The sequence below is a fragment of the Alligator mississippiensis genome, chromosome 6 (genome assembly GCF_030867095.1).
Source record: "Alligator mississippiensis isolate rAllMis1 chromosome 6, rAllMis1, whole genome shotgun sequence".
NCBI classification, from domain to species: domain Eukaryota; kingdom Metazoa; phylum Chordata; order Crocodylia; family Alligatoridae; genus Alligator; species Alligator mississippiensis.
This window is the reverse complement of record NC_081829.1, coordinates 75128751-75148468: the sequence shown is the minus strand read 5'-3', so window position 1 is coordinate 75148468 and position 19718 is coordinate 75128751. Positions and strand designations below refer to the sequence as shown.

The following is a 19718-nucleotide window of genomic DNA, read 5'->3' as shown; positions in this document are numbered from 1 at the left end:
GGGGTGCACTGATAAAGGTTTTGGGGCCAATACTGATGACCAATTATTAAAAAGCCACATTGGCTGATACCTATCCAATTGCCAATATGCAGCCTGGCAGCTTGAAGAGCAGCATATGGCTGGTAAGTCTGTTGGGAGGGAAGGAATGGGGGGAGAGAAGGGGCCTGAGGGAGGCAGATTGAGGCCCCCACAGCAAAGGAGGGAGTGGTGTTGGGGCTGGGGCAGCGGCAGGCACTGCACAGCCTGGTGGGGCACAGGATGGAGCCATGAGCAGTTCACCCAGGGAGCACCAGGGGGTGGCTTCTGCCACTGCACACAGCCCTGGGTTAGGCATGGAGGGTGCGTGCTCCCTGGATCTGTGTGTGGAGCATGGGCAGGCTGCTACTTTTGCCTGGGGCTGGGGACAGTGCCAGGCTCTTCCTGGCATGAGGGTTGGGCTGGGGCTGTGCTCAGGGTGGGCAGCAGTGGTGCTGGGAGGGGGGGGGTGCTACAGCGAATTTTGGGGTGGCTGCAGCCCCCCATAGCCCCTCCTCCAGAAAGTGCCCAGCACCACTCCTGGCCCCAACTCGCAGTAGCAGCCTGCCCTTATCCCGTGCATAGATCTGGGGGCGTACACTCCCATGCCTCCTTCAGGGGTGCATGCAACAGTGGGAGCCACAATCCATGCGCCCCAAAAGAGCTGGTCACAGCTCCATCCTACGCTCTGGTCTGGCCATGCAGTGTCTGACCCTGCCCCAGCCCCAGCCCCACTCCCTCCCTTACCATGGGGGCCTTGATCTTCTCCCCCCCCACGCCCTTTCCCTCTCCCTGCTCCTTCTCTCCCAAACATACCAGCCAGATGCTTCTCTCCAACCTGCCAGACTGGTTGCTGTGGCTGCATGCATGTATAAGTCATTTACTGGAGACATTATCAGCCACATCAGCTAAAAAAAAGCCAATTGCCGATAATGTCAATTTTCCTTTCACCAGTGCCGACACGGTATGGACCAATGTATCGGTGCACCTCTAGTCATCACATTATTTCATTTCCACGTGCTCTGTTTTCTCAAAACTTCATTCTCCCAGGAAAAATCCAGTATGTGACATTAAGGCTATGTACAGACATTACACTTATACTGATATAAGTGCTCAGAAACCAGTGTACACCTGTAACTGAAAAGAAGTTCATTGCATATAGACAGGTTTAAAAGTGGTGGATCCCTTTCTAAGATACTACATCAACCCATGTCTATCAGATGGTGATTTAGGGTAGACCAGTCTATTGAACTTCTTTAGCAGATCCCCTCCCCAACTGGCAGTGAACAGACAAGTTCAGGCACAGAATTAATTGATCCACCTCACCCAGCCACTGGTCAAAGTTGTGTGATAGGATAAGTAAGGTAGTAGTTTATTTTGTATAAACTACAGAAAAGTGGTAAATGAGTATACCTGAGGAATATGAAGAAAGCAGTGGAAAAATGTAACTCAGAGCCTCCTAGTGTTACTCCTGAGATGGTGCGGTTATTCATTATTCTTTGCTCAAGACTGTATCGAATGATGCAATCTAATCTCCAGTTAACTTACCTGCACAAGAAACACTGACCTATGGTACTTAACTGGAAATCCCATAGAAAAAAGGTTCTCTTATCAGCATTTTGCTATTTTCTGCTTGTAGCCAAGCTGTAAACACCCCAAGATCAAATTCTCTGCTTCTTCTCACTAGTGGAACCAAGAAGTGTTGAAGTGTGCAAAATATATGAAAATATACTTTTGTCTTCATGGCTTTATAAAAATTCAAAATAGGTATAAAATTCTGGATGGAGTTTCAGGTACTTTCTGATTTAATTGCACCTACTCACCACTATTCAACATGAGTCTATCTAACATGGAGAAGAATATGGAATATGGATGTCAAAATACAGTACTTACATTATCCAAAAGTAAATGGATCATGTCAGAATGTTAAAGTTAACATTCAATAAGGTCAAATAGATAGGTCAGATAAGTGCAGGAGGACAGGATAGTAGAGAGGCTGGTTAACTTTGGTTTTTCCTCACTAAATTTAAATGAGAAACAATTACTGCTATTTCTGTTAGATATAACCAAATTCCTGCCCTGTCCAGTACATTCATTTTCTAGCCGATCTCTCTAATAGCTCCTTTTAATTAACCACAAAACAGTTGCCTTTATGCACAATACAAGGAAGGCAGAAAAAATGAAGGGATTTCTGCTGACACCATTGATTTTAGAGGACAAAAAGAACACAATACAAGCAGCAGGCATTGTAAAGTGGTCCTGGAAAAACAGGAAAGTCAGACTTTTGCCAAAAACAAGACAGAATCTGCTGGGAAAAGTTCCAGTGGTGTGTTACAAGCTACAACTAATTCAATGGTGGTATTAACTGCAGCCTGCTATTTCCCTGCTCCCATCCCTGATGTCATTGTCCGCTCCACCGGCAGACGAGAGTGGCATCCACTGTGAGAAGGCCTCCTCTTGAAAAGCTTGAGTCTCTCTGGGTGCTATGCTGGAACCAATCAGGGATAGCAGTCTGCTCTTTTGACTGGCCTTTAACTGGATGCATGAGGGAGAGGAGCAGATGCTCTTTCACTTTCATCCTCCCACCATTGCACACTGTCCCAAAGCTTTGTACCATAGGATAGCATATGCCTACATACTTCAAACAGACTTCACTATCCTGCCTTATGGTTCTGAAGGAGCATGTGCATTGTCAATTAAAACACGTCTGTTTGAAAATAAACCTGGAATTGTATCTTTTAATTGTGGAGAAAATAACATGATTTTACAAGCTGAATAATCAAATAGAAGGGGGCATGACAGAGGAGCCATTACAGTTTAACTGTACATTACAGATTACTGTAAAGCAATTACACAATGAAATATGAAATAACTAAGGAAGCTAGGTAGTTCAGAAAATGGGGTGTACATAGAGCCTCTCTTGTTTGCTCTAGCATTAAACCAAAGACTGGCCAGCTGTGGAATATAATGAAATTTAGGCAGGAAACCTAAATCTGAAAACCTGTAAGAATCACACTGTTATCCAAGAGTCATGCATTTTAGACCTCAGCAGCTGATGCTTGCAGACATAAAAAATAAAAAAATAAATAAAGAATGCTGCTTTACTTTAAACTCAGCACATTCCCACACCAAGCCCCACACATGCCCAGAAGAGGCAGCACGTTACTTCATCCCCTTCTTGCCCAACATCTGTAAAGACTGGGTGCTTTAGTGGGGCTTTTTTGGCACTTTTATTGAATAGGTGATTGAATCAGCTTTAGCTTTAGCAAAAAAAGACTCTGCTGAAGTGCCCAATCTTTACAACATTGTAGAGCCAGGTTGAAGTGATGCCTGCTGCTTCTGGTAAAGCTCATTTTTTTGTTTTATTTTGTTTTTAACATCTGCAAGCAGCCTGATGACTCTGATTTGTCTCAAAGGAGATGGGTTTGAATTGGATTCACACAGATTTATACATCAGGTTATCAAAAACTGCTTCAATCCTACCTTTTATTTACCATGTTCATTTGACATCCCATGTGAAATTAATGATCTCTGCTCAATCCAGTGTAAGACTAGATTTCTGTCCACTTCTTAGCATCCTCAGTTCATGTCACTTAATATAACCTGGACTTTGATGGGGCTATGTCATCAGACATCAGCAGAGGATCTGGCCCTAACCCCACAGTAATAAACATACAAGTTACTATTCAGTTTGAAAAAACATACCAAAGAATAAAAGAACACAACTTGCTAGTTGCTTCTTTCCCTAGCGTGCCGCAGTGTTTCTTTTCCAATGTGAGATTTCCTGAAGGCACAGATAACCACCTTTCTCTTCTCAAAGTCCTTTTCTTTATTTCAATTTTGAGTAAAATCATTGGATTACATGACTCATTAGCATAGGGTATCTGTCTCAAGGTATTTAGAAGAGAATGGGCCTGATACTGTTGTCACTGTCATTAACTTCATTTGAGTTGAATTTAACTTAATTTGAATTTAGCTTCATCTGAGCTGAATTGGGTCTAGTCCTGATCAAATAATGCTATATTTTTTCAAGGAATTTTTCAAAACAAAATTCTGAATTACTTTTCTTACTGAAACTAAGTAGCAAAAGCTATTCTTGTCAAAAGCCTAAGTAGATTTCTGATTTTTATTTTGTCAAAAAAGTGGGCATTTTTTACCAAAATTATTTTTTCTTTGATTTTTTTGTTATAGCCCCAAAGCTAGTTTTCATTGGATAAATGCTTTGATGAACATTTTTGCCTACATTTAATAAACATTTTTAAGTATTCCATATTTCAGGAATCTCCTGCCCCTAAATTTAATTTTACAAGTATATTGTTACTTACCTGACTCCTTTCTGTATCTGGGTATGAAATGTAGATTATACTCCAGTTATTAAATTTTCCAAGTACTTTTTCTGTTTCCACTTTTATCATACACTTTTCAGTACATTGCAATTTCCATTTCCACTTCTTCAAAAATGAGCAATATATCTCTTGGAATAGCTTAGTATGAAAATATACACACAGTATAGCAAGTTTTTATATAACTATAAAAGTATGACTGTTTAATGCTGACCGCCTTTAAACTTTCTGAGACATTAAGTTCCAATAGGCAGTTATAAACTGGTCTAAGCAGATCAGCCTGACTTCATCTAGCTGCTTGTTAACTATTAAATTGGACTTCAGTAATTCTGTTGGCAGCTCTGTCTATGTTGCCATAGTTTCATTGCTATTAGAAGCAAGACATTAATGCATTTAGAGTTCTTCTTTCCCCCGAAGATGTGAACAAATACCTTGCTTATACTTAAAAATATTGACTTGAGCTTGTCACAAGAAATAAGCAAAAGGCAGCTTTCTATCCAGGCTCAGCACAAAAACCTCTTGAGGCCTTTCTTTCTTAACATGAATAGCATTGTTTAAACACAAGACTATGGATTTTGAAATAAGCCTTGTTTGATTCTACCCCTAATAAAACTAGTTTCTGAGAAATGTGTGTAGGGTATTTAGGCAAGTACCGACAAGGCTACTCCAGCAGATCTTCAAGCCTGCAAAGATTTTTTTTTTCCTTTGGATTGTAAAATTTGTTTGGCTAACAGCGCTGAAGGACAGGCTAGTGAATTTTATGAGTGAGCAGCACAACTTGAAATGTTATTCAGTCATTATACTCTATCAGCCTCATCTTTGTTTGATAAAAGAATTACACACCGGTCTCCCCAAACGGTTCTAATAGCTATGCCTGACATATCTGCGCCTTTGCAGGGGCCAAAACATCTAGCACACAAATTGTCCCTGTACACCAGGAACTATGAAAACAGCATGTCCTAAAGGAGTTGGTTCTTACTGGAAAAAAGAGGGTAATGAAACAAAACACTGTCATAATGTTCTTTCAGCTACAGCATTGTGACAATTACACACAAAAAAATCTCCCCGTCAAGTATTAAATACTATTTAATCTTTTTTTCAGGTTAGTACTGAACTAATACATATTAATCATACCCCTTTCTCTAAAGAATTACCCTGGAAAATTTCCACCACTGTGATGAAAACCGTCACGATTTGATGTCCTGATCCAGATCCCAGTGGAATCAATGGGAAAACTGCCATTAACTTCTGAGATGCAGGATCAAGCTTAAGTGAGTGCATTTTTATTCTGAGTGATATATTAAGAACTTTACCTAGGAATATGCCTGCTATTGAATCTGAGAATCTTGCCATTCACATACCTACCAAATCATACAGCTGGTTGAGAAATAGTAACGATTTTTCATGAAAAGTTTCAAAAATTTTAATTCCAGTTTTTAAAATGAATTAGTTTTCATTGTATTACAAATATTTTTATGGAAACGTTTAGATTCTGATAATTGTCAGTTATAAAAATTTATGGGTTAGGAAAATTGACGCCCCCTTGCACTTCATTTTTTCTCATTCTCTCACGTTTTCTATTTTTTATTTTTCTGTGCCTGGCTTGTTGTGATCAGACCTGAGGAATAATGTCTTGCATTCAAAAGCTTGTCTAAATCTATCCCAAATACATAGTTGGCCCAATAAAAGATATCACCCAATCCTTGTCTCTTACATAATGGACCATTATCTGGACCATTGCAGCTATACAATACTACATTTTCCCATTTTGTCATATTCTCTCAAAAAGGAGAGAGAATAAAAAAAGAAACCAATTCAGGAAAAAATATATGAAATCCAAAAAACAGATAATTTAGTTTTCATCAAAAAAAAAAATGAAATCATTGTAGGAACTTTCCCCCACCCACAAATTTCTTTTTTTTTCAAAAAATCTATTTTTCAACTAAAATTATCTTCATTTCTAAAAATGTTAAACTTTCCTACCAAATCTTAGATCTTACCCAGTAAGATCTACCCAGTCTGTCAGCTTGAAGAAAGGGCATTTTACATAAGCACTTGTGCATTTTCCTATTCCTCAGCACAGTGTGATCCAAATATACTTAAATTGGATTTTATCAGTAGTATGTAGCTGAAGAGGTAAAACATCTTCACTGAAATGCATAAGTGAACTGAAAATAAGCTATGTCTTTAGCAGTTTCCAGATTGATTATGACCCATCCAAAACCAGAATCAGATGAGCCTTTCCTATCAGCTGTGTAGTATTTTATGAAAGAATACACAGAGGATCAGGAGGCTGCCATGTAGACTTCTTCTTGGCCATATATCTCTCCACCCAAGAGAGCACCAAGGCTAATACCATTCTTAAGAATATTGAGTGCAAAAGACAGAGCCTGTCTTCTGTATTTCAAATTTATACCAGCTGATAAACCAAACAGTTGTGAAAGCTTGTCATGCTCAAGTAACAGAGCAATGACCTTGTTTTTCTGAATCCTTTAGATTCCTTTAGCTATAATTTCAACCTTTTATAGAGAACTGAGATGAGCCATAGCTTTTCTCTTATGTGCAATGATGTGGAAAAGAAGGGATGCAAATCATCCCAATGATTTATGGAATGTGGAATTGTGTTCAGGATAAATGCTGGGTTTATACTGAAACTAGCTCACCGGCTAAATAGAAAAAGCTTGCAATTCTGAAATCTGGCTGATGAGGCTGCTGCTTGGCGAAACCCAAAGATCAAGGCTTAAATGTTCAGATGGTTGCAAAGGAAACCTACAAATTCTCCTTGGTTTCCATCAGCATCATGTAATTACATCAGATGTAACTGTTTCTCAGTTATCTGCTTTTGTTACCTGAACAAACCTATTTCAATTTGGAGTTTTGTGTCTTATGTTCAATAATACTTTGGTCATGTGGGTTTGCACTGGAAATCTCAGAGGAAATGTAGAAGGCACCTGTAGATGAGATGCAGTTTTTCTGAAGAAACAAGGTCAGTGAACGCTTTAGAAAACTAAGGAGAATATGATTATTCTCCAAAAATATGACTAGGACCATGCACTATGATTGTCTTCTTGAGTCAAGGTAATTTCAGTAGAGATCTCTAAAGAAAGCCAGATGAGGATAGTTTTTTTTACAGAGTTACTCATGTCTCAGGGACAGTCTGAAAAAAGCACATTCCAAAGTCAAACAGTGAAAACAGTTGCCAAATCTTAATTCACAACTAACCTGGCACTAAATCAGTATCTCTATAAATTCAAGCTCCAGTTGAAACCAGGACAGGTGCACTTCCATATGCTTAGGTTCATTACATTACAGTTCCCAGGTGATATCAATACAAGCATGAAAAGAAGTTACTGCACTAGCAAAGTTCAATCTTTTAAAGTTAATGTGTAGTATATAATCTGTAGAACAAGTAGGAATGGGTGAGGGGGAACAAGCCCCAGGCACGGATTGGGGGCAAAAGCAGGGTGGTTCAGAATGGATTCAGCTATGCAGCTACTCCAGCAGCTACAGGCTCCAATTGAATGGACAAGAGAAAGTAGCAAGGGAGTAATGACTTGCAGGGTGCCCAAATAGGCGTTGCATACCCTCATTCTGCACAGCACAACACTTAGACAAGGGTCTTAATTCCTGAACTAAGGGACAGTTTCCACAGTATCTGCTGGGACCCTGGACCCCCCTAGCTCCATCCCTTGGCTCCTTCCTTCTCTCCATGCACCCACAGCTTGAAGCTGCTGGAATCCTGGAGCCACCTTGTCTTTACCCCTTGGGTCATGGATCCCAACCAGAGCCTTTAACTGCCCAAAGGGCAAACCTGTTCAGTTATGCCTCTGGCCCTCATCTCCTCCCCTGTCCTTCCACTCTCTGTCAGGCACTGAAGGGGCTCACTACACATCTGTCTGTGATATAAAACCCTGAAATGAAGGTTTTAATATCACTCTTTCTCCATCAGTATTCCAAATGATCCTGACATTATTAGTAAAGTTATTTATGACTGAGAAGCAGAAAGACTAAGTACTAACTACAAACTGTTCATCCTGTACCTGGTATGGAAACTATACCATAGGACAAAACAAGGAGGTCAACTTCCCTCTCCTCCCCTCACCGCTTTTTAAAAAATTTCAGTCATGATATTTCCTAGGTCACTAATACTTACTTTTTCTGCTATGTAATGGTGTGTGATGCCAGCCTAATACTCTTATCTTGTATATGTGCCGCTGCTGCTTGTCCCTGGGAAATGCTTGTGCAAGTGTACTCTGGCATATGACACACTGCCCCAAGTTGGGTAGGGGTGTCTGGGGCCAGTACTTAGGCTGGTCCCAGCAGTCCTACCTGGAGTCCTGAGGGCCTCTGGGGGTTGCAGCTGTGGAAATCTAGCTGCCAGCCAGGCTCCAGTTTCTGGCAGTGCATGCTGCTGCCATATATGATGCGCCTCCCTCCCCCCCCCCCCTCCTGGGCTGCAAATTAGCAGCATGGGGAACATCTGCATGTGTGGTATGCATATGCATCCGCTTGTCACACCCTTCTTATATTAGATTTGTGGCTTTCTGATCAATTAGCCACCGACTATCATTTGGCAAACTCTAAACTTTAAGGAAAGCCCTTAAAATTATACTTCATTATTGTACAGATTATAATTCATGGATTACATATATTTTTGGTTGTTTGGTGGCCTATTGGAAAGAAGTTTGTTTTACACATTTGAATGAATGCACATCCCAGAAACCATCATCAGTCTAATGGTTGACGATCTAAGCAGAGAAGTCAAAGATTAAATGAAAAGGAACTTTTCCTTTCCTACAGCCTTCAAGACAGTAGACACTATAAGTCTACAAGGAGGAATTCTGAGCAGAGTAGAGAAGTGTATGTAAATTTCAATTCTTGAAAGTTAATGTTTAAATATTTTTTACAGAAGAGAGAGACTGTTTTTTTCAAATTATGGTTTATATTAAATGAGTCAATTTCAGATCAATTTCTGTGAATCTTTCAGTAAGTTGGTAATTGGTAATTTTAACTTCTTTCTCCCTTTAGAAAAATCTATGCGCACTGAATCACAATACAAATGGCTTCGTGCTTATGCAAGTGATGGTAGATTACAGTCACACCTTGATTTCATTTAACTTGATGAGAGTTTTTCCACAGTTTTGTAGGATCAATATTTGACTCATATTGCCCAGAACCCTCCATATTTATTGACACTTGTGAAAAGTAGGTAAACTGCTATGAAATCAGAATGCTGCCATCATGCACACCTTTCCATCTGTATAGTTATTTACATGCTTTTTATCACCATTGTACTATGTTTTAAGTGTCAAATGTCTACATGACATAGGGAAGTGTTCCTGCATTCTTTAAAATGAGAAGTGATTCAGAAAGCAGATGAAATGACTCACTCAGGTAACACAGGAAGTCCACATTCACTGAAGCATCTAACTCAAATTACTACACTTAAACTAGCCTAGTTTGAATGGGAGCAACCACAGAGTAATTGGATTAGCAAATAATGAGCTATCACCACATCCCTGCTATATTACTAGCTTAAGATTCAATAGCATTTGAGCTTCAGTCCCTACTCCTTGACAGAGCAGTTTGCTTGAGATTAAAGCAACACATAAATTAATTTACAGATTTTAAAATGTAGAAAAGTCAAGTTAGGAGCAACACTTAAGTTATACCTTAAACTAGTTCTGCATTAACTGCAAGTCCTTAGTCTCTGAATTGGTTTGTGTTGGAATTGAACCCAAGCCTCCTGAGTCGCAGTTTTCTGTGCCTGCAAGTAGCCCATCCTTGATAGGTTACTTTGCTATCACTTAAAATAGATTTAAATAACTAAACAATATTCAAGGACAATGAAAGATCATGTTTCTCGGGTTAAATCTTTTAATTTCAATTCACCATGAAAAACATTGCCTTCAAGTTTATGCCCATTTTTTCCACACCTACTCTAAAGCATCTGTTGACATACTAATTGATAATCAGAAAACATGGACACAGACAACATCCCTACAATTTTCAAGAGGGATTGATGACAAGGGTAAATTATCTCAGTTGGTGCAAGTAGAGAATTTCTTTTTAAAAAAGCTCACACACAATATGTACCTTGTCTGTTGCATAAAAGATGTGCACCAGAATTGCATAATATCTGCTGCAATCTTCTATTTCAAGAAGTAGGTCTTCATCTTATTTTCATGTACAATGCACCGAAACCCTGTGATTACCATTTGAACAGCTTTCTTAAAAAATAAAACAAGAGACGGAAAGAAATAATACCACAAAAGTTTAGTTTAAGTTCAATCACTTCTGTGCCCAAAGACACTGACTTGACCCTGTGCTCGGATGCAGTTTCCTAGAAAATGGAAATATACTAAAACCACTTCAATGCATATTACTGATTGGATAATTTACACTAGCAGAAAATTATGACAATGACTTCCACATTATACTGCGACTGAGTGCCTGTCCCTAAGACTTCTAAAACCTAGATGTGAATAGGGAAGGGATTACTGGGTCTGTGCTTACTGAAAGTAAGTAACCAACAATATGGCCTTGAAAGGAGAAAAGACACAAGATAAAGACCACAAGTATATGCATGGGGAAGAGATTACTGATACAAAACAAGCCTTAAATCTAGCAGGAAAAGGCATCACAATTTCCAACAGATAAAAGCTGTAGCTAGAACAAAATTGGCCTAGAAAGAAAATTACATTTTTAACAGTGAGAGTAATAATCCACCTGCAAAGCTTATGTATAGGTGCGGTGGATTATTCATCACTTGACATCTTTAAATCAGGACTTTTTTTTCTAGTAGGTATGTTAGAGTTCTAACAAGTTATGAGTTTTGGTAGAAATTATTAGTTAGCTCTTCAGTCTACAGGTTAGACCAGATGTTCATAAAGGTCTGTCCTGGCCTTAAAATCTATGAATTTATATAACTTTCCTTTGTTGTGGGTAGTAGATATCTTTCCACCCAGCTCTCTTAGTTCTTCATGCAAACACAATTTACTTTAGTGTGAGGATAAGAGGGCATGTGTGGGTGTTTATTTCAACCACAGTAAATGTCTTAGTTTGCAGTAGTGAACAAGCCAACAATAAAAAAAGTTAATGCATCACACTATAGCACACTTCCCATTTACATCGACAAGTGTAATTCAGTTTTAATTATTTACTATATTGCCTAAGGTTCTAGGGGACATTTTATTATGTTCACCTATGGAAATGTCAATAGTGTGATGCGCTCTTATTAAAGGGGCATCATCAATCTGAAATCTAGTCAGTTATTCAGAATTAAGGTAACAGGTATTTCAGGTTCTATACCTGTTCCAGAATCCCCCTGCCAATTTATGTGGGGTTTCTTTTACAATGTTTTATAATATTTATCCCTATTTGAAAAACCTACTGAAACAGAAGGGAAAACTCAACTCATTAAACACAGAAATAAATGGTAAAACTGGCTATACACAAAGTTCTGACCAAACCACAAAATGAACAACATGAAAGGGGGAAAATAACCAATAGCCATCTTAGCTATTATCTGAGATAGTAATGTGTGTATGAGATGATTCAGACATGGCTGTCAGAGAATAGCTAAGTGATTTGCCAAAGATGGTTAGAACTACAGTTTTAGGAACGGATTATGAAGATACCTTTGGATACGCTTTGAAAATTGTGTATTTCTTTACATATAGAATAATGTACATTGGAAGAAACAATGTTACTAGTCCAAGGGTACTCCTGAATGATTCTAAGCTAATTAAAACTACTCAGTAAAAACACCTGGATATCTTTGCGGACTGCTCACTGCAGCTCTCTGCAGTAAGCTAAAAAATGAATGAAAAAAAAATATTTTGAATGATTAAGAAAAAGAAATGCAAAATAATGTTACAGCACCACCATTAAATCAGATGTTTATCTTCATACTATAATACTGTCTTTGGTGCTGGTCGCCCTGTTAGGGTAGCTTGTCATATTTTACGGTTTAAAGTTGCACCCGTTTATAATGGTGAATTACAGTATTGTTTAAAGTTTTATTTTATGTTCAGCCTTATTTAATCATTGCTTAAATTCTGTACAGCCTCATTATTATCCAAACTTTTCATTTTTCTAGTGTCTGTAATATCAGCTGGCCTTGCCTTGTTTCTTTCCTTTTCTATCACTTTGAAAAGTTTTTCTAACACAACATAGTAATACTTTTGTTACCAGCTCAGATTAACTGAACTCACCACTATCCAGCTGAATCAGAGGGATGAAATGATTGGATATGTTAATAAAAGGTGATAAGGGAGACCAATGGACAATGCCCAAAGTAAGACAATGGAAAATGGCCAAATTAAGAGGTGTGCTCATGATGGGTCTGTTGAACAAAGGAATACACTGACAGGATAAAATATGGACAATATGCTGACAGCAGAGATACCAATCCAAAAGTGAGGAGTCATCAAAGAAGTGCAGTTAAAGAAAAGCATAAAAGGGGGCAGCAAGAAAGTTAAGTGTGTTGTTGTCATCATTTTCATCATAAATTCAGCCTTCAACACCTGTCTAGACCGTCTCAGTCAATGACGCACCCTTTGCTTCAGGAACTGAGTGGCCATCGTTTCTGTTGAGCGAAGTACCCTCTGGGATTGGGTGAGATCATTGTACTGTTTTTTTCTTTCTCTGAATATAGAAACTGCTAAAATAATGCTTGTTGTACTAATAAAGTTAGACTTTGGTTTTAGGACACTGAGTTGTCTGTGTTCATATTTCACGTTCCGTTTAAGGGTTAATTGTGATTTAACAATCCCTAACATTATCTGCTGGACAGTGGTACTAACAACCCCATCTCTAAAGGGATACAGCTAAAAGAGAGGCCGTTGAGAAATGGATAACAAAGGTGACTGAAGTATGAAGAAATTCTCACATAATGAGACATGGGAGAGGAATAGAAGTGGCTGGTTTGGAAAATCCTGGTAGTTCTAGTAGAAGCAGATCAGGAATGTCCCTTTATCTGTTTCTTAACATTTCCTAATAAAATAAAGTACATTCAAATAAATTAGAAGGTGGAACATTTGAAACTGATGGATGGAAATGTTTCTCTTACAATTTGCAATCAGTCTATGGAACTCTTTGTCACAAGGTACCACTCAGACCAAGTATTATTAAGCAGTATGCATCAAGGAAAGAAGTGGACATTTATATTCCAGAATATTAAGTTTTGTAATAGTAACTACTAAGGAATATAAGCCAACCTCATATTAAATTTTCCCTGAAGCAAGTTATCCGATAACTGCTTGCTGAAGGTTTCTTCCCCTGAAGCTTCTCGCTCTGGTCACCTTTAAGGAAAGGATATGAGATTAGATGGACTACACAGATGATCCACTATGGGTAATTCATATGTTACAGTCCCAAATAAGATCCTTGGTACACCTTTGTTATGCAACTAGACTAAAAACAGGAACAGAAATAAGTCTCCAACAAGAGTTTTAAGCTTCATCCTTTTGGCTTCAGGATGTTCACAAGTTTATTATTTCACTTATAAAGAAAAAAATCATGGAGAACCACATCACTATTTATATATATATTATTTTACTGGAGTAGACAATGGGTTAAGTATCTATACATATAGAGTTATACGTAAAGCTGGTTGAAAGTAAGGGAACCAATTCTGAAAGCAAATCAAAACAGCATGACTAATGGTACAATAATGGTACAATAACTTTTAACCCTGAACTTCTCAGGGATAAAATAAGAGGCACAAAGTTCTCAGATACTAGATAAATTTAATTTGTCAGCCACCTCTATTGAAACTCTAGGTGTTTTGTCATTGGTATCACTTCCCTTGTCTCAACTGGTCCCTCAAAGTGACTGTAGTAGGTCAGGTTTCTACAGCAACAATGCGTAGCTGAGAATCACCTAAAAGTCAGCACTCCCCAAGGTAGCTTCTGGTTCTGGGATTTAGATATATCAGGCTGTGTCTACATGAGACGCTGACGGCATAGTAGCTCATTACTACTGCGCAGTAATAATGAGCTACTGCACAGTCAGTGTCACCTAAAAGCCATTCAGCAACGCTACTGTGCAGTGACACCAGTTACCACACAGTCATTTAGTCCTTGTGTATGCAAGTACTAAAGGACTGTCCAGTAACAACTGCACAGTCAGTATCTCATGTAGATGCAGCCTTGGTGTTACTAATGTTGAAAATGACCATCCTAACAACTTAGTACTCTTGGTTCCCTACATGATACATAAGGCCAACCTATTCATCAAAGCATTTAACAGAAAGCTTACCATTCCTCATCATAAACTCTTGTCTCAGTGCTGCAAACACTACCAGTTCTTAAGCAGACATGCTATAGACATGTTAAGAGACCCTTTCTGGCTTTAGGACCATACTGGGTGAGACTACATCTTATAGTAAGTATTTGCATGTAAAACATGAGGACTGTATTTGTGCACTAATGGGGAATAGCTGAGAGAACTGGCCTTTATTCAAGTTCCAGTGCTCAGTTTTCCAAGGTGCTTTGCACTCTGACCTCAGTAAAACAAAGCTTTTAAGCATCTGCCTGAGATAACCAGTACTTTGTTTAGGAATAGTCATATGCCTAGGGTTAAGCTGAAACTCAAATCCATTGTTGGTTAGGATCCTGAAAGTGCTGACTATATCCCTGCAGTTTAGTAACTCTGATTTTAGCATTCTCATAGATAATCCTAATTTCATTTCCTCCCACTCCATATGATGGAAGATCTGGAAACTGGAAATGTTCATGTTTAGTTTCAGTAAAAATATTAATGATAAAATAATATTCATAATGTTTCTTCTGAGCTTTAAATGCATGTGGAATATCTGACCTTCAAGATCATTCACCAATACATATAATATTTTGCACAACTGTTAGTTTGGTTTACTGAGGTCCATACAATGTAATACAAAAACGAGAACTCTTGGTTCTAAAATGATACCTTTTATTAGACCAACTGGGAAATCACAAGAAAATTATCCTTTTCTTCAAGCTTTCAGGATCAAAGTCCCCTCATCAGGCTCTGGGGAAAATATAGATGGTATAAGATGGTAAAAAGTCCCCACAGATAGGAAATAAACTTCATTTTTTGCACAGAGGAGGCTGAAGATGGAAGGCTGTCCCTCGGGGCCCATGAGAGTGTCTTTGTGAGCTGTGCTGAGTAGCTCTTTAATGTGTAGATCAAGAGTTCTAGTTTTTTGTATGTCTTCTTGTCTCAGACCAACACGGCTACCAAGTACACCCCTGACACATGGAAGATGCTGAATTCTAGCTGATTTTGGATTTTAAACTTCACTGCAGAACAACAAGAAAGATTTTTTTTACCTCCCTGCCAGCCATCTGACACCTCCAGGGAAGGAATTCTACCTGATCTACACATCAAAGAGCTACTCAGCACAGCTCAGGAAGACACTCTCATGCACCCAGAGGGACAGCTTTCCATCTTCAGCTCCCTCTATGCAAAACCTACCTGTGGGGATTTATTGCCATCTTGTATGAACTACAAGCTTGCAGAAAAGGACAATTTTCTTGAGATTTCCTAGTTGGTCTAATAAAAGTTATCATTTTGGAACCAAGAACTCTGTTTTTTTCTGTGTCTTCTTGTCTCAGACCAACACAACTAGTACATCCCATGCAATGTAATTCATTTATACTATTTAAAACACAGAGTAAGAGCTAAAAAGGGGGTTGCCCTAACAATAAGGCTTCTTATGGCAGGTGCAGTATCCTGACATGCTCTGTGCAAAACAGTTGACAGTATAAATTGGCAAAACAGGTAAGTGAGGGAAGGAGATACATTATATTACATATGGAAACAAGTAGCCAGGGATAAAATGGAGGTGAAGCAAGATGGCCACAGATACAAAGCAGGTGTATAAAGAAAGCATGGTTTCAAGACTCCCAGTCCACAATCTTTTCCCACTGGGCCATGCTGCCTCTCATTGTTAAGAGTTTTTCCACTTGCAATCTCTAGAAGAAGGAACCTCAGATGAAGAATCAAATAAAAATGAGACCTCACTGAAGTGAAAGGATCTTAATAAATGCTGGCAAAAAACCTCATTTTCTTTGTTGACGATATAGGGTAGTTCTAAAGAAAGGTGAAACAATGTTTAAATAGGTTTCAATATGTGTGTGCGCTTTCTAAATGGGAAACTTCTTTCTAAGAGATCACTGCTGGTCTATCCACCTCTTCTCTCCTCTCCGTGGGACACTGTATTCCTGTCAGATGACCCATTCAGCCATCTTACCTCTCACTTTGTCTCCTTTCTTCAGTGTACTTACTATTTTTAGTACCTCATAATCTATCTGTCTGCCCATCCTCTCCAAACATCTCATTCTTGACCCAGTTATCTCAAACTCCTCATCACCAACTTTCTTTCACTTTGGACCTAATCCTTCTCCCACTGAAATCAATCATACAACTGACTGATTTCAAAAAGAGGAGAACCGGTCCCTTTATCTCCCATCTTTCTATTTCTAACCTTTTTGTGATTACAACTGACTGCTCTCGTTATATTTCAGAAACTGAAGTAGTCTATCTGGAAACAAATTCCCCTTTGCCTCCTAAAGCTTTTTGTACCATGTATCTAACTAATCAAGTCAGAAGCCAACAACCTCTATTCATCATGCTGGTTCCTGCACAGCTGACAGCAAATCGCAACACAATTTAAAGGGAAGCAAGATAAGCTGAAGAAATAACATTAGAAGGAACTAGCATCAGATTTTTCCTTGACAGTGCTTCAGATTTAAGGCAAATACCTTGATTAAGGAACTGCATATAATTGCATTGCTAGAGGAAGAATTAAGACTCACTTATGTGTTGCTCTTGGACAGTGAGTTTCTTCACCCCTTTCATACACCAAACTGCAAGGGAATGACAGATGGGACTAGGGCACCACCTACTCTTGTGCCTTTCCCCAGAAACTTGTGGAGGAGAAGTGTCAGGCAAGCAGATTTTTCAAGTAAGTGTTTTGACAATCTAGTCATTAGTAAGAGAATAAAGGGCTTTCAAGGGACCCAAATATACACTCAGCTATCTGTGATACCTGAATATGTGTATTCCTACATTTATATTATAAATATGTACATATGTATGTGTGTGTGTGTATAGCAAGAGAGAGAGAATGTTTCATAATACAAAATAGATACACAGACAGACAGATATTACACTAGAGAAGCTGGGTGAAGTATCAGGAAACAATAGCGTTTACTGTGGCTAATAACACCACTTCTGTAAAAATAAAACATGCACTTGTTTACTGACAGCAATACTAAGACAGATTTCATTCCTACAGGAGTGTCTGTATATCTCTGACTTTATGTGAAACTGCATAACTGAATCAAATGATGCATGAACCTAGGGTTTCAATGGACACGTGCCATCCGGGCTGAATATAGAGATCACATAAAGCATGAGCTAGTATCTTCTTTAGTAAGAAGTGAACAGCTTAATAATGGATAACAGATGGAATTTATTTGGTTCTTTATATCCTAAATACAGTATTCATTATTTGGAATAGAAAGACAACTACAGCTGTCCCTTGCTCCCACCACGAGTGGGCTTTTATGTATTATACGAGTACCAAATCCAGCAAATGTGGAAGGAAAACAGATTATGATGACATGTGTGACACTATGACCTATACATTGCTGTTATAGCTTTGCAAAGGCAAACTTCAGGATGTACTGCACAAAAATCAAAAGTAGAACTCTGCAAATAACCACTTCCGCATGTGACCAGCACAGTCTTGTGAGCAGCCCAACCGATGCCAATAAACTACTCACATACAACTGGTGGGCAGCAGCCTAATGATGCGGTCAGGTGCCCAGGGCAGCTGCCACATACAGGGGCAACAGCTATTTCTGGTGCTGCCACTGTTGCCTGTGCAACTGTGCAGCAGCAACCATTTTTTCATTGCCTGTCCATCCTCGGCCCCACACCAAGTCAGTGCTGGGAGTAGCTGTCCTATTGCGCCGCCCTAGTTACGCCACTGCTGTTGTGAATGAGAAATCCTTATTTTTGGCTGTCTTTAGTTAAGTGTGTGATTCTGCAAATAGCCTTATTGAATTCAAAAGGATATTTTAAAAAAGGTATTACTCAATCAGCCTGATCTCGTGCCCATCTAAAACAATGACAGCCCTCCATTTATTTCAAAGGGCACCATATCAAACTCTGGTCAAGTAAACATAGTAAGTTCAGGCCCTGATCTCAAGAGGGTATAGAGAAAAATACAAGTCCAAACTACTAAAATTTGAACTCTGAGAAGACACAAAGTCAAAACATTGTGGAACCCAGAAATATATATATGAAGATACAAGACAAGTTGTAAAGCCATATTTATGTTTCTAAATGCACACAATGAGGGTTGATTTTGTTCTTTGTTGCTTAACTGAATGCTAAAGATTACACATAAACATTGTTAGGGATGAGACACAACGGTGCTCCGAGTAACATAAACATATGCTACTCCCTATAACATTTGTATATACAGTATGCCAGCTGTACCATATGGGGTGCAAATACTCTGTCACAACAGTGAGGGAGAGATGAAAAGACTTTGTGTCTGGATTTCCTTCTTTTCATCAAGTTATCGTTTCATAATCAGAATGCTAATACAATTGTTCTAGTTAATATCGTTTTAAAAGTTTTAGAAGTTGAAAGAAAATAATAGAACACATTATAATGACAAGGAAAATATACCTACATGTACATGTACATCTTGTTGCTGGTTCAGGAAAAATGCCAGTTAATTCTCTGTACTTCTGATACATAGTTGGAAACAAAAAGCTGTAACAAAAATTGGGACTGGGATTCTTTTCATATTAGAGGGCAGACAATAAGTGAATGAGAAGGTTATTTCAGAATGAAAACTCTGTTAGGAGACAGAGATTTATTTCTTTTAGACTTCTGTGCTAGTCTGGAATTAGCATTTTTGATCTTCTTTTAACAATAAACTTTTATTAGGAAGCTGGAGGGTCACTTCTCTGAGAAGCAGTGATGTTCTCTATGTAATTATATTTAAATAATGGACTCTCATTTAATTAAAGCTTCTTTGGATCTTTTTGGCAGTCTCTGGAGATAGCTTATCTTTCAGCTTACTCGCCTCCCAAAATGTTACAATGACAAAACACAATGTGGAAAATTACCTTCTTGATAAATAGAGGAATGCAAGCAAATTAGAGTGAAGGGCTGTTGGTATCTACAATCAGCATATTATCTGATCTTAACCCTCAGTGGGGGAAAATGTTACACACCTTTGTGTGAACCAAGGCTATTCAACGAGCCGCCTATAAGCTACATAAAGTCCCTTTAACTGAACACAAGTTGCACAAAGCTTTTAAGGGTGGGATTTACAAAAGCACTGAC

At 38.6% G+C, this 19718-nt stretch overlaps 1 protein-coding gene across 3 annotated transcripts in view; it reads right to left on the bottom strand.

Annotated features, from left to right (window-relative positions):
- Nucleotides 1–19718, bottom strand: part of STK32C (serine/threonine kinase 32C) — a 277360-nt gene that overhangs the window by 201893 nt on the left and 55749 nt on the right. Inside the window, exon 1 of one of the 3 annotated variants that reach the window (XM_019482915.2) lies at nt 4341–4587. The exons of the other annotated variants lie outside the window; for them this stretch is intronic. The gene's annotated coding sequence lies outside the window, so the exon portion shown is untranslated. Of the gene's footprint in view, nt 1–4340; nt 4588–19718 lie in introns of those variants that run through there. 3 annotated transcript variants of the gene reach the window in all.